Source organism: Lygodium microphyllum, chromosome 11 (assembly GCF_053477565.2).
Source record: "Lygodium microphyllum isolate KBCC chromosome 11, Lygodium_microphyllum_v1.1.10, whole genome shotgun sequence".
In the NCBI taxonomy this organism is placed as follows: domain Eukaryota; kingdom Viridiplantae; phylum Streptophyta; class Polypodiopsida; order Schizaeales; family Lygodiaceae; genus Lygodium; species Lygodium microphyllum.
The window spans coordinates 147,549,495-147,564,145 of record NC_141145.1 but is presented as its reverse complement, the minus strand read 5'-3'; positions in this window follow the sequence as shown (position 1 = coordinate 147,564,145).

Sequence of the window (14,651 nt, the reverse complement as noted above, 5' to 3'; positions counted from 1 at the left end):
TTGCATCCAATGATGTCTGAGTAGCAATTCATAGTCTGCTCCTTTCATGTTAACAAAATTGATGGAGAAAACTTGACACCTACAATCCTAATGTCAAGAATTGCGTGATGGGGGGATGTGCTTGAGCTACTGCACCAAACATACACTGTATACACAAGAGGAAGCTCACTCAAGAACACAAGAAGAGAGATGGAGGCCAAAACGTTTTCTTGTTGGTTTCTTCTTTTTCTTCCACACACTATACAATGTACACAAAGTATAGATAAGATACAACATAAAGGAAAGTGGCCTTTTAAGTCAAACAGTGCATAACCGACTACACTAATCGACTGGCGTTATATATTTGCCAGCTGTAGGTAGGTGTAACAAACTAAATATAATAAGTGATAAGGTAGTGGCCATGTGAGTATCATAATGACCACCAACGTGCTAAGTGTAGACGTGTGGACTCATCTAGCCATGCGGTCCATCATCAATGTCCGCTCGTGTTGAGCTTGCCATCTCAACACCTAATAGTCCAATCTTTTAACTCACCTAATGGTCCAATCTTTTAACTCACCTAATAGTCCAATCTTTTAACTCACCTAATGGGCAAACATTGAATCCATTAGCTATTATGAAATTTAAGTGCACATTCTTAGTAGATGGGTTTTCCTAAGCTTCAAGAATCAATTGATTTATGATGTTGAATCGAGACCTTGTATCAATTATTCCTCCTCCTATGGAATCACTTATAGCTTCTACCAACAAGAGAACAACATGGCACTCAACTCATTCCCATAATGTGTTAGACACCTAGTAACCCCAATGTTGTTGGAATTGGATATTTCATGTCTTTGAGACTCATGGGGTACAAGTTTTACTATTTCTACATCCATGCCTTAAACCCAAACTTTAAAGTCTTTCAAAGGGGGGACCTCCCTTCAATATTATTTTTAATAGGATCATTATGATGGTACATGCCAAGATTGAAATGATGATTGGGTCTACTTTGCTTTACTAAAAATTGTTGGACCTCATGTAATGGCTATGTCATGGAATGGGCATATCCGAATTAACCAACATGGATCATTAGCTAACTAGATGAGATCCTCTACTTGAGATAGATAGAGTAATCAAATGGATGCCTTGACTAAATAATAGATTCAAATAAAGAATAAACAAAGTGAAAGTGATGGATGCATAAGTGCCCAAGGAAGAAGTTATAATGCAAAATGAGTTTCATGTATTTCATGTCACAACCCGTGGATCAAGTTCAAGAGGGCTAATGTACTCATACCATTTAGATTATCTGCAATATGTGTACCCTAACTTTTGAGGGAAAGAATTGAAGAAGGAACCATACATTTCTGTAACATTCCCATGTTTTCCCCCCCATAAGAACCCCCCCCCTTAATTTCAAAAAGTATATATATCGTTAGTTCAAATTTTTTTAACTCCCCCTCTCTCTCCCCGCCGACAACACGTCGGGGAGAGAGAGAGAGGGAGTGATGTGGTGGTAATGGGGGGTATGCAGCCCCCCCCCCTCCTCGTTGATCGCTAGTCCACTATGGGCCCCTGTGAAGAGAAGAAGAAGAGAGATAAGGAGGGAGAGAGAGAAGAGGAGGAAGAGGGAGAGAATGAGAAGGAGGGAAGAAGAAGAGAGGAAGAGAAGAAGAGAAGAAGAAGAAGAAGAAGAAGAAGAAGAAGAGGAGAGGGAGAGAAGAAGAGAAGGACAGAGAGAAGAGAGAGGGAGAAGAAGAAGGAGGAGGAGAGGAAGAGAAAAAGAAGAGAAGGAGAGAAGGAGAGAGAGGGAAGGAGAAGAGGAGGAAAAGAAGGAGAGAGAGAAGAGAAGGAGAGAAGGAGAGAAAGAGGAGAGAGAGAGAGAAGGAGAAGAAGAAGAAGAAGTGAAGAAGAAGTAGAAGAGGTAGAAGGAGAGAAGAGAGAAGAGAGAAGTAGAAAAAGAAGAAGAAGAGGAAGGAGAGAGAGAGAGAGAGAGAGAAGGAGAAGGAGAGAGCAAGAGAGTTGGAGAGTGAAGACGGTTCAAGGAGCCACACTCAAGCCACCCCTTCATCGGCAAAGGATCCCCTTCCCGCGACCTTTCCCTCCCGAACCGGTCATCTTGAAGGCCGCTAAGGCCCAAACTATCCAAACCCCGAGTAGAAATGGCTCCCAAGAAGAAAATCGCGAGAAGCATAGGTGCCAAAGCTGCCATTGGTACCGGTAATGCGGAAGAGGCAAGCAGAGCGACCAACGTAATGAATGCCCCTACGATCACGAATCAAACCCAGGTTCTTTAAGCTTTATAATTAATTATGTATTATTTCTCATGGAAGAAATGAAGGGGTTAGCTACACGCATGGAACAAGAACGAGTCTTAGGATTTTTGTTTACTCTAAGCACTAGGTTGCATGCATGAAATGGTGGAGTATGGAGTTTGCATAAGTTTATATGCGTGAAATGGTGGAGTATGGAGTTTGCATAAGTTTATATGCATGAAATGGTAGCTCTTACACACATAAAATGATAAGGTTTTCACATTATTTCACATAAAATAATAGCTTTTAAACTAGTTCAGTGCATGAATAGTCATTTAGAATTCATGCTTCGCAATCATGATTAAAATAAACACATGAAATGTTAGTTTCTATTCGTAAGATGCACTTGCACCGATGGATAGAAATATAGACTTTCATACACGCAAGTCGCATGTAATCCAGTGCATTAGGAATAAGTATTCATTGCCAAGTATGAGGTGAGTTAAAGGTTGCTTGGGATGTACGAATATACTAAACGCACCATGTGTATGATGGGTAAGGATGATTGGAAAACTCTGCATAGTACCACACTAAGAGAGATGGAAGGGACGCATGCATCTAAACTGTTTCCTGAGGACCTAGATGAATTATCTTGCGTTGCCAAGGGTGCTAATTGAATTGGGTTGATCTTCTACCCTAAATAGGTGGCCATGATTAATAAAGGTCAAGGTGAAATCGCTTAGATCATTTAAAGGATCTAGGAGGAATTTGTTAAATTGACCTTGCAAAGCCATAATCCAAGGGGGAGAGCGAGCTTTAGGGTAATTGATTTATGCTAAGTATGTTGCTTAGAACTGTTGAAATGGTTTCTAAAGGAAGGTCGATCTTGTTAAAGATGGATCGTTGACCCAAGTTATGCTTGGTTGTTTGAAAAGGTTTTAAAAGTGTTTTGATACATCCAAGTTAAATTATGGTTGTGCATGCAATGGGATTGCGATGCCTTGAAGCAAGAGGTTGTGCAATCAACTGTTTGTTAATGTGGTTTTGGATGTTAACCCAAGTGGGGTGTGATTGATGATTGCATGGCCAGGTCTGAGATGACTGATTGCCATGGAAACAAAACGGATGTTTTCCCTAGTAATTGTTTTTAAGTTGGTTGCTTCAGTTGTGGTTGATTTTCTAAAGGGATAATTAAGGAAGGATGGCGCTAGCTACCCCCCGCAAACCGCCAAACCCTAACCAAGGGGGTTGTGAATCCGTGCTGGGATTGTGGACTGAACTGCCGTGAGAGGTCTCTCCGTGGAAATTACTTGGCATAGGAGGACGCTTGGGTGCCAATGGGGGCTCTGGCCGTAAATCCCAATGCCTCCGGGGCCTACACAAGTGTTCTATGTGACTCGAGATGGGATCTTGAGGTCTTGATACTAGTTACAAGGTGGAATCTTGGTAGGATAAACCTTCGGGTTTTGTTGCCAGGAGACAGAAGGATTTTTCTGCAGAAAGGAACACTTAATTCTCGTGTATGGGCAAGAGACAAACATTAATATGAAGATAAGTTAAGGAAGTGTTTGATCTTGTTTTATCTTGTCTTCGTGTCTGTGCCCTAAATTACATAAAGATACATGTGATTAATGGGTTAATTAAGGAAGCTGCTTTTATATGTCAAACATAATGTGGTAGGTAATTAGATAACTAAAACAACCCCTGAGGGAAGCGTGGTGGATGTGACCAATGGGTCTATCCTACGGAAGGGTGGTCTCGGTTAGCAGAGAGCTTTTCTAAAAGGAAATGTTAACGGGAAATGTTAGGAAAATTCGATTGATGACCTTAGACAATGTTGGCTAGAACCCTAATTCATACCATTTTAGGGGACCGGAATGGGACTATGCCCTATGGACAGAGAGGTCGAGTGATGCATCCCTCTTGTTTCCCATTCTCTTTGAAACAAGTGCGATATGAGTCTGCTTGGGTCCAGTTGTATCTACGCAAAGTGAAGTGGCTATCGATTGACGCTTGAAGGCTGTTAGGAAGACTCAATTGCTAGGAACTCGGACTTCAGGTCGAGATCCTAGTGGGAACGGTCGGATAAGTTCTGTTGCGAAGCAAACTTGAGAGACCCTAGTTGGCAAACCCCTTGTCATTCCTTGGGAGTGTCGGGCAGCGTCTTCTAGATTGATCTCTCGATGGGCTGCTAAGACATGCCCCACGATTTGAGGAGCGGGCACGTTACAATTTCTTGCAAATATGTCATTCATAATATACTGATTTTTTTGGTTTGGGTGGTGTCATTGATTTATGCTCTAGCCTATACTCACTTAGGTTTGAATTTTCCAAAGCTTTGAGAAAACAATGCACTAATAACGGTATCTTTGGGCTTAATTTTTTAGAACAAAGAAATCAAAGGGGATCATTGTGGATGCAAACCATGTTGATAAGTCATCCACACTCATAAACAAATTCACATAAAACTTTGAGTGGTTTGATAAAGCCTTGAAAGCATGATATACTTTTGTTGGGCTTGATGAGTGCACATCAATAGGACATTGAAGGGAAACTTTTATCCCTTCTAGAGCTCTCACTTGCCTTGACTGAAATATCTCTCATCCACTTGGCTCACACTCTTACTTTGACCCAACAACTCTATCTCAATCCTATGAAAGTTAAAAAAGAATGAAGATGCAAAGTTGTAATAGACTCACGTATTACTCACCTTCTCATTACAGTCTACCCTTGAAAGGATGCACCATCCATGTGAATGGTTCCCAAAAGGAAAACCTTCAATTCACCACTAGTGCACTTCCATCAAGACCCCCAAGAGAATGTAGACAAGCAAAAGAGGAGTAGAAGCTTGTCCTTTGTGGTTTCTCACTCTCTTACAAACTCTTAAACACTTGTGGATGCCTCAAGATGCACACAATGCATGGAGAAGAAAAAGAAGAAGAAGAGGAGGAGAAGGAGAAGAACATGTGTAAGAGAGGGCTTCAGTCTCCAAGTCCCTCACACTCCCACACTCTCTCAACCTCTCTCACTCCCTCTCATTCTCACTAGCAATGGTGGAAGCAAGAAATGGAGAATAAAACTTGAACTCAAAAATTTGGACACACAAGAAAGACATCTCCATCTAATTTTCCTTTTATATAGTAGGCTTATGATTAGGGTCTCAACCAAAATTTGGGCAACCTACCCACTTTTGTGGCTATGATAGATCCTTCTCATAATATGCGCATACAACCTTAGCTTAACCGGACCTAGTCTAGGTAAAAAATGAATAGACATTATGCACAAACCACACATTGATTGTGGATCTTCTAATTTGATAGTGAGAGGTAATACAACTTGCATAAGAGTGAGCTCAACTCTCACAAAATGTTGCAAAAACATAATATTCTCACATCCACAATCGTAAAAATTATCTCATACAAAATCAACTATAAGACTTAACTTGCATATTTGTGCTCCTTATGCACTTTGACTTGTTATCCTCCATTTCCTTTTGTTAGGAAATGGGTTTCACTTCAAGAAAGCTCGAAGTATTGTCCCTCACTTGAGGAGTGTGTGCGAGAACTGGACTTTTTGAGCGAGCTTTTCTGGGCAACCTCCATTTATTGTTCCACATAGTCCACATATTCCACCCCTTGATTTTTTAAACCTATACCACTACCACCGCCATTGCCGCCACCACCACCATGGCTACCTCCACTACCACTACCATCATCTTTGCCACTGCCACCATTGTCGCCACCTCCACCACCACTACCATTATCCCCACCACCTCCACGATTGCCACCACTACCTTCTCTCTCTCTCTCTCTCTCTCTCTCTCTCTCTCTCTCTCTCTCTCTCTCTAAGTTTCTCCCTCTACATGTATATTCTCTTTTTCTCTTTCTAGTACACTCGATCAAATAGCACTCCATCTCATGTAAATGATTTTTCTCTCTCTAGCACGTAACATGGATTCATTCATGCAATCACCCTAGAAGAATGGAATACCATGGCCCACACCTCTCTCTCTCTCTCTCTCTCTCTCTCTCTCTCTCTCTCTCTCTCTCTCTCTCTCTCTCTCTCTCTCTCTCTCTCTCTCTCTCTCTCTCTCTCTCTCTCTCTCTCTCTCTCTCTCTCTCTCTCTCTCTTGTTGAGATGTTTGCAATCACACCTACTTCAGTCTCTTTGGAAGGAGCAGTGAGGGCTCAGGACAAGAATCCCATAAGCACAGTAAGAGGATGTGCTACCTAGACTTTCCTATAAAGCATTGTACGTGCTTCCTTTTCTTCAATGATATGAAAGTACTCTTTTCTTTTCAGTAAAGTGTCTATGTCACAATCCACACACAAGATTGTGTTTATGAGTCCAAGTCACAATCTTGGAACCTAATTCACTTGTGTGACAGTTAGTCTTGTCTATGTCCATGTCGTCATGAGTTTGGTCTTCGTCTTCCAACCTCCATAGCTTCCGCATTGCCATGTCCTAGATCCATGTTTTTACATGGTATTAGAGCCCAATCGGGCATGGTTCAATTTGGCTTAGCTTTTATGTGCTCTCTCTCAATCCCTTTTCAACTCTGGTCAGATCAGCTCCAGCCCATGACTTTATCTCTCAACTCTACCTTCACTTGAGCTTCCATGGCAGCCATAGCCAGCTACACCCTGTCAAATTGAAGCTCTTATATCTCACTACACAAGTCAAATCTCCTGGGGCTTCCTTCTAGAAAAGTGTTCTCTTGCTTCTAGACAGCAACCATAGGCTCAGTATTGTCAAAATTCTCAGTCACTACCATACCTTGCAACTGTGACTTGCAGGACATACCCTGCTTGGAGTCCTTGGATCTCTCAATACAAAGTATATCTCCTCTTGCTTTCTTCTAGAGGATCATTTCTCAACTCAAGGCGCATCTTCCCATCACAAAAATGCAAGACATTGATCACTCTATAGGCTAGCATTATGGAAATTCGTGGTTGTAGAAAAAAAATGGCACAATGTGATTTGTATGCCCTGCGCAGCACGATGTCCTGTGATCTTGCCCAAGTCCATAGGGTTTTTGAATCCCATTAATCAATCTTCACTCTCATATGTAAATTTCTTGAAATGGTTGAGTAAACAATGCACGCTAAGCAAAAAACCAGGCTGCTCTCTGAAACCCTAACTGTGACTCCATAGCCAATTTCACCTAAGCTCAAAAATATAATCACTTTCTCTCTCCTACCACCTGGAGCAACCCATTGCCACTCTGATATACTGTCCCAGCATCAAACCAAGGAGGGAAGGACTTGGAAAGTGTTGGGGGTAAAGGCACCTCTGCCTAGCAGCCCATGTATTACTACATTGATAGTCACCACCACTACACACTGCAGGTGGCGGGCGCCCGTCTCTCACTTTATTCTTTATTCTTTTAGTGACAGTTTGAATAAAGGAAGGCCCGGTCACACATTGTGACTATTGGAGATCCCATTTCTAGTCTCTCCCTTTCTTGCTCTTGCTCTCCCGCCATAGCTCTCGAGTCCAACCTTCGATCCATCGCTCCCTTTCAACTAGTATGAGAGCTTTGCTTTCCGACTCTTGAGCTTGGTTCGTGGCATTCTCAGCATCCCATTGACTCCCTACTTGCATTGGGTCTCCTTCTTGGCAACCATATCCGACTCCTTTGAGCTCCCGTCACTCCCTAGCTTCCCGAGCACCTTCCCGGTATTGTTGGGCACCTTCAAGGCATTACATCAAAGGTATTTGATCATTTTTTTCAGGGTTTACTTCAATTCTCAGGTCTCACGGGCTGTAAACAAGTTGTGGGAAAACATAGCTCACACCTCTTGGAGCTTCCTTCACTTGGATCTTGCTTCCAGCCTATTAAGGCTTGCTGAGGCTTGGTGTAGGCCTTCTTTGGCCCTCATTTGTGCCCCCTTTGAGCCCCATTGTTGACACGTGGGACAACAGACCCCCCCCAGCCAGCTCACATTTTTTTTGTGCTTGTTTCAAAATCTGGCCCAAAAATCACTCTTTTTGTCATATCTCGGGCATTCGGAACCCGATTCAAGAGGCAAGGTAAGAGTCTAAGTTGGGGTTTTTGCATGCTCCGAATGGGATGGTGATGTTGGATTTGCCAAATTTTGATAATAGAATCTTCTGCAATAGATTTCAGGTCTGAGACAATATGTATTTGTATGCCTATGCTTGTTTGGACATGACTACATAACCGGTTTGATGCCTATTGCATCCCGATTGATTGGGGGATTGAAGCTACATGTAATGCTATGATTTTGGTCTGACTTTGGGGCTGGAAATACACAGTTTATAATAGTAAATGCATGCTGAATACTCTTGGGCTAAAGCTATCTTTCATGCTTTGACATATGCCTATTGGTTTTGAATGTATGTCTTGGGTTATGCTATGATGTATTGATCATCGCGAGGGATGATTTTGAGCTTGTCATTAAATCCGGGTGCTTTTGAAAGCTTGAGCTTATTTCAGCCTGTACTTATTGACATTGGTATATGCTTTGACAGTGATGCTTCTTGGGTTTATTCATACCCGTTGCCTACGGCTTGATGCTCATGTCACGGTTGATTACCCTATGCATACGTTGAGCTTGAGTGCTCATTGAAGCTCCACCTTGGATGCATTTTGGATTATCTGGAGTAATCTTGGATGTTACTTGGCTTGTCAGAATTTGGATTGGGATGTATTTGATGTCTTACATGCTTATGGATGCTACATACGGATGCTCTACCGCCTACATGTTCGGGATGTACTATTGATGTATTGTCTTGGACTTATGCCATTGGCACTGTGTCTTGCCTTGGCTTGAGCTCTTGAGCTTGTACATACGACTTTTGTGCCAGTGGGAGCATTCTTGAATGCTTACTAGACACCGAACAGGCGGTACTTTTATGCATTGAGCCGTTACATGCCATTGAGCAGTTACAGACACTTGAGACTTTGGGACTTCTTACCTTTTGCGATGATACATCATATGTCTTGGTTCACTGTATGCATATGAGCTAAGTCTCAGTTTTGGATCTATATCTTTGTGGACTGACACCTACTTGTGTCAAGTTTTGGTAGTGGCAGGAACACTTTGCCCCGTTGACTGGCGGGTGTGCCTACTCACTGGCATATGTTTGTATGACATACTTGGGTGTTGGATTCATGCTTATCGACCATCATATGCTTATGCTATGCCTGCATGATGCCGGCTTTGGTCTTGGCAGTATCTAATTTCCTTGGGATCCAATTTTAGCACAGTTAGCTCTCTTTTACTGAAATCAGAAATTTATTACAGCAAGTATATATGTATGGACTGACATGGATTTTTCATGCTAAAACACTCTGAAATGATGTACTTTCACTAGTACTTGCTGGGCAACAGCTTTGGTTCCACTTTTCTCGCCATTTTCCCTCGATTTTGATGATTTTTTGGTCATTTTCTACAGTAAACAGCAAGCAGTTTTGAACTGTCTACAGTCTTCCAGCCTGCATTATGGCGAGTTTGTCCACAGATCATGCTATTTTCAACATCACTAAGCTTGATGGTACGAATTACTCTTATTGAAAAAGCTAGATTTGGCAGGTGTTGGTGCAAAAATAGCGGATCAAACCTTTGAGGTTAAGCGGGCATCCGCCTGCAACTATGCCAGATGAGGAATGGCTTGAGCTTGATGAGTTATGCAAGTCCACTATTGTATTATCTCTCACAGAACAGGTTCACTACAATGTATTTGAGGAAGAACAGAGTGCATGGCAGTTGTGGGATAAACTCAAGAATCTCTATGACAAGAAAAGTCCAGCGAGTCAGATGTATTGGCTGAAGCAGCTTATGGATCTACGCATGAAGGAGAATGTGACTATGTTTGCCCACTTGAGCCAGTTTCATGCTATACTCAAGAACTTGACTTCGTAGGACATCACTTTTGCAGAGGATGTCACTCCTCTTTTCTAAGGACTTCTAACCCAGCTTATAGGAATCAACATTAAAATGGAAGAAGATGTTTGCATTGGTGTTCAGCTCAAAAGTTTACCTCCTGAATATAATAATGTGTCAACAACTCTAATCAATATACCAAACCCTAAGCTTATTGATATCTAGGCATCACTATTAGAGGAGGAAAAGAAGCTAAAAATTGATATCCAGGCATCACTATTAGAGGAGGAAAAGAAGCTAAAAACTAAGGAAGAACCAAGCACCTCTAGATATAAACAAGCATTATATGTTGGCAACAAGTACAAAGGCAAGAAGGACTAGCTTTTTTGTGATTTTTGCAAAAGGACCGAACACACCGAGAAGTTCTGCCATGCTAGAAAGGGTTCTAAATCCCTATCTAGTTGTCGTTAAAGAAGAAGAAGAACATGGAGCAAAAGAAGAAGAAGAAGACCACATGGAGAAGGACAAACCTCATCAATTCTTCTATTCAGATAGACTTTTTTAGCCTTATATTTAGCCCTAATGCTTCGACATAAACTTATAAAATCCTCATGTAGCCTTGTACTATAGCCTCTGTACACTTTGTAAGACCCTTGTTCCAGCCTTTGAATATCCACCATGTTTGTGGTATCCACACTTAGCCTTTTTTGCGACAGCCTCTAGTGTTTTGCCATGTTTATGGTGTGCCCACACTTTGCAGGTTTTTCTTTCACTAAAGCCTCCATACGCTTTGTACTTCTAGTTGTGATTGAGGAGGGGTGTTGAGATGTTTGCAATCACACTTACTTGAGTCTCTTTGGAAGGAGCAGTGAGGACTCATGATAAGAATCCCATAAGCACAGTAGGAGGATGTGCTACCTAGACTTTTCTATAAAGCATTGCACTTGCTTCCTTTTCTTCAATGATATGAAAGTACTCTTTTCTTTTCAGTAAACTGTCTATGTCATCATAATCCACACACAAGATTGTGTTTATGAGTCCAAGTCTCAATCTTGGAACCTAATTCCCTTGTGTGGCAGTTAGTCTTGTTTGTGTCCATGTCTTCATGATTTTGGTCTTCGTCTTTCAACCTCCATAGCTTCTGTATTGTTGGGGTAAAAGGCCTCTGGGCTTGCCCGTGTACATTGTGACTGCCCATTCTTTATTCATATATAATATGATAGTACAATAAGGCTGTTGGTTCAGTTAGACAGCACCTACATTGTGTGTGCTCTTCTTTCCCGCATCTTCCTCTTGTCCTTCTCCACTACCATTGCATCCCCTTCAACTAGTATCAGAGCTTTGGATTAGAGCTTGATCATGGAGCTTGGCCCGGCATTACTTCAGCCCGAATTGAAGACCTAGAGCTTGGAGCTTCAATGCCAGCAATGGCTTCTTCCCCCCGAGGTAAGATTTCATCTCCCACCTCTCCCTGACCCTCATAGGCTCTTTGTTGTTCCTTGGCTTCATTGGGCACCTTGTATGCCCCCATTTCCCCCTTATCCTCAGCATAACTAGCAAGCCCCATAGTAGCAGCTCACGTTTTTTTGCGCTTGTTTCAAAATTTGTCTCAAAAATCCCATTTTTTCTCATATCTCGGGGATTCGGAACCTGATTTAGGCAAGGTAAGAGTCTAACTTGGGGTTTTGGCATGCTTGAGACACAATGGCGATGTCAGCTTTCCGAAATTCTGATCACAAATTTTTTTGTAACAGATCTGAGTTGATTTATAGCAAGAAAATGTCATGCTCTTAGCTTATGTGATGCTTTCGAGGCTTGGTATTTGATGCCCAAATGCTTTGGGGATGTTTGCCCAATGTTTTGAGATGCTTTGGGACTTGGTTTTAGCTTCCATAGCTTAATTTATGTAGGGATTTACTGTTGTATATTGTTTAGGTAGCAATGTTTTATTAGGGACGGCTTATGCATAATGCTCTTTGTTGACATTCAGGTGTCTTGCTGGGTGTATTGATGCTTGGTCATCATGGTTTATGCCTGGATATGTTATTTGAGAGATATTGAGCCTTGATTTGGATGCGGACACTTTGTTCTTGGTTGGGATTTATGCTATCTTGGTTGACATGTTATTTCACCTCCCGTTTGGTTATGCCTATGGTCTACGAGTGCTCCCGACTACTCCGGATGATTTGTTGATGTATTTGGATGATGCCACTTTGATCTTTATGCTCGCAGATGCTTCTTGAGCACAGAGTAGAGCTCAATTCTTGGTTCACTATCATTTTCTTTGCAACTAGCATTTCACTTGACAAGGTTTATGCCCCGTGCTACCCATTATGGGACTAATGTTTGATGTGGATGCTTTTGGGTTTGACTGTAGTATAACAGATATTTGGGCTTGAATCAACTTGCATTTGAGAATTTTGTGGAGAAGTTTGCATTTGGTCAGCTTATCACTTATGCATCTTGGATGTTGTTTGGCCCTTAATGCCTCGATTATGGATCTTGGATTTACTTGGATGCAGATACATGTTTGAGCAGTGCTTGCTCCATTGTCTTAGCAATTGATTATTGAGCTTTCATTCCTCATTGATACTTGGTTCTTTGCGGGTTACTCCTTGATCAATGGACTTCTTGATAGTGCTTGGGTTTAGCAGTTGTGGGTTTGTTGCTTCTGGGCTGCCTAGCTTCTATGCTAGTCGGGTTTCTTTTGCCCATATAGGTCAGAGAGCAGTTGCTCTTGATGCTTACCCAACTATGCACTTTGTCTACTATCATGTACTTTACAGAGCCACTTATTTGGATGTTGTTGTACAGATACTTGGGCTTCTCCTGGAGCTTGGCCATTGCAGGATCTTATGCCACTTACCGATCTTGCATTGACTTGGATACTATTATGTGGTCTGATGTACTACAGAGTCATGTTTGCCATTATGGTTATGGGGTGATTTCATGGCTGAATGCCATATGCTCTTTTGACAGACGTCTTGGCCTTTACACTATTGTGGTTGGTTATGTCATGCACTTAGCTACGAGTCTTTTTCATGTGGGATCTTATGCATCCCTAATTGATGCTTCTGTGCTTCCCTCTCTAGTGAGGATGGAAGAGTACTTGCAGCAACATGCTTCTATCGCTTGTGCTTCTACTGATAATTGTCTTGATGAGCAGATTCCCTATGTTGGGATAGCCCTCGACTACTTGAGCTCCGTGGATGCTATGGATAGCCCTATTCATGATGACTTGGATTCCTTGTCGTCTTCTACAGGTTCTTCTACTTCAGATGTTGTTTGCTTCCATTGTGGGAAGCTTGGGCATGTTCAAAGAAAGTTCTTTAGATGGATTAGAGAGTAGCAGCGGACTCAACATGAGCAGAGAGTCAAAGATACAGCAGATGCAACAAGTGTTGCCACTCTTACTAGTTGGTGAGGTATATGCAGTTACCCATGATGATACAGTTGAGCATGTACTCTTGTCATCTTGTTTCCCTATAGCTTACTTGATCAGGCATATGCATTTTATTAGCTTTTGGACTCTATGGCATCTTGTCATGTTACCCCTCATAGAGCATGGTTCTCTTCTTACATGGAGGTTGACGGATGTATTGATTTGAGCCTTGATCAGTCTTATGCTATTGTTGGTACAGGGGATATACACCTAGATTTGCCTAATGGGTCTTCTCTTATACTCAGGGATGTTTTACATGTTCCCATGTTTAGTAAGAGCTTGATTTCTGTCAGTCAATTGCATAATGCAGGATATACTATTTCTCTTCAGGACAGGTCATGGAAGATCTGTCGTGGTTGCTTGGTTTTGGCCAGAGGTTCTAGAGTTGGTTCTCATTACCCAGTGCATGTCTCTCACGTGGGAGATTCTATGGTTGCAATTATCCGAATATCACATGCATTGTTATGGCGTTTTCGCCTAGGCCATATGCACCACAGAGAGATGGAGATCTTGTCTCGTTTAGACTCATTGTTGCCTCCTATATCATTTACAGATCTTGATGCTTGCCCTGATTATTGTACTCTTGGTCCTTGCAGAGCCCCCTTAGCTTATGGCAATTGTACGAGGCATGCTTCTCTAGATCTTGTCCATTGTGTAGTATATGGACCTATGCCTTTCCAGTCACTTGGTGGAGCATCGTGCTTTGTGACCTTTGTTGATCATTCTACCCACCGTGTTTGGGCTTTTCCCTTGGTGCAAATTGAGGATGCTGCAGTTACGCTTGACAGGTTTATGGATTCTGTTGGTAGCAGGCATAGGTGCTTGTAGCTAGATTATGAGTGTCATGCTCTCTCTCCCAGCTTTCGAACCTCTTGTCAGCAATATGGCATTGATTTATTGTGCCCACAGTATTATGGGATTGCTCGTGGCATGTGCCTGACCTTACAGGCAAAGGTTGCTTCTATGCTTACCACAATTGGGTTGTCTTATGGATTTTGGGCTGAGGCCCTTATGACGGTAGCCTATTTAGTTAACAAGACGTCGTGCTTGACCTTGGATGGTATTACACCCCATGAGGCATGGAGTGGTATGCAGCCCTCCTATGATTACTTGAGGATGTTT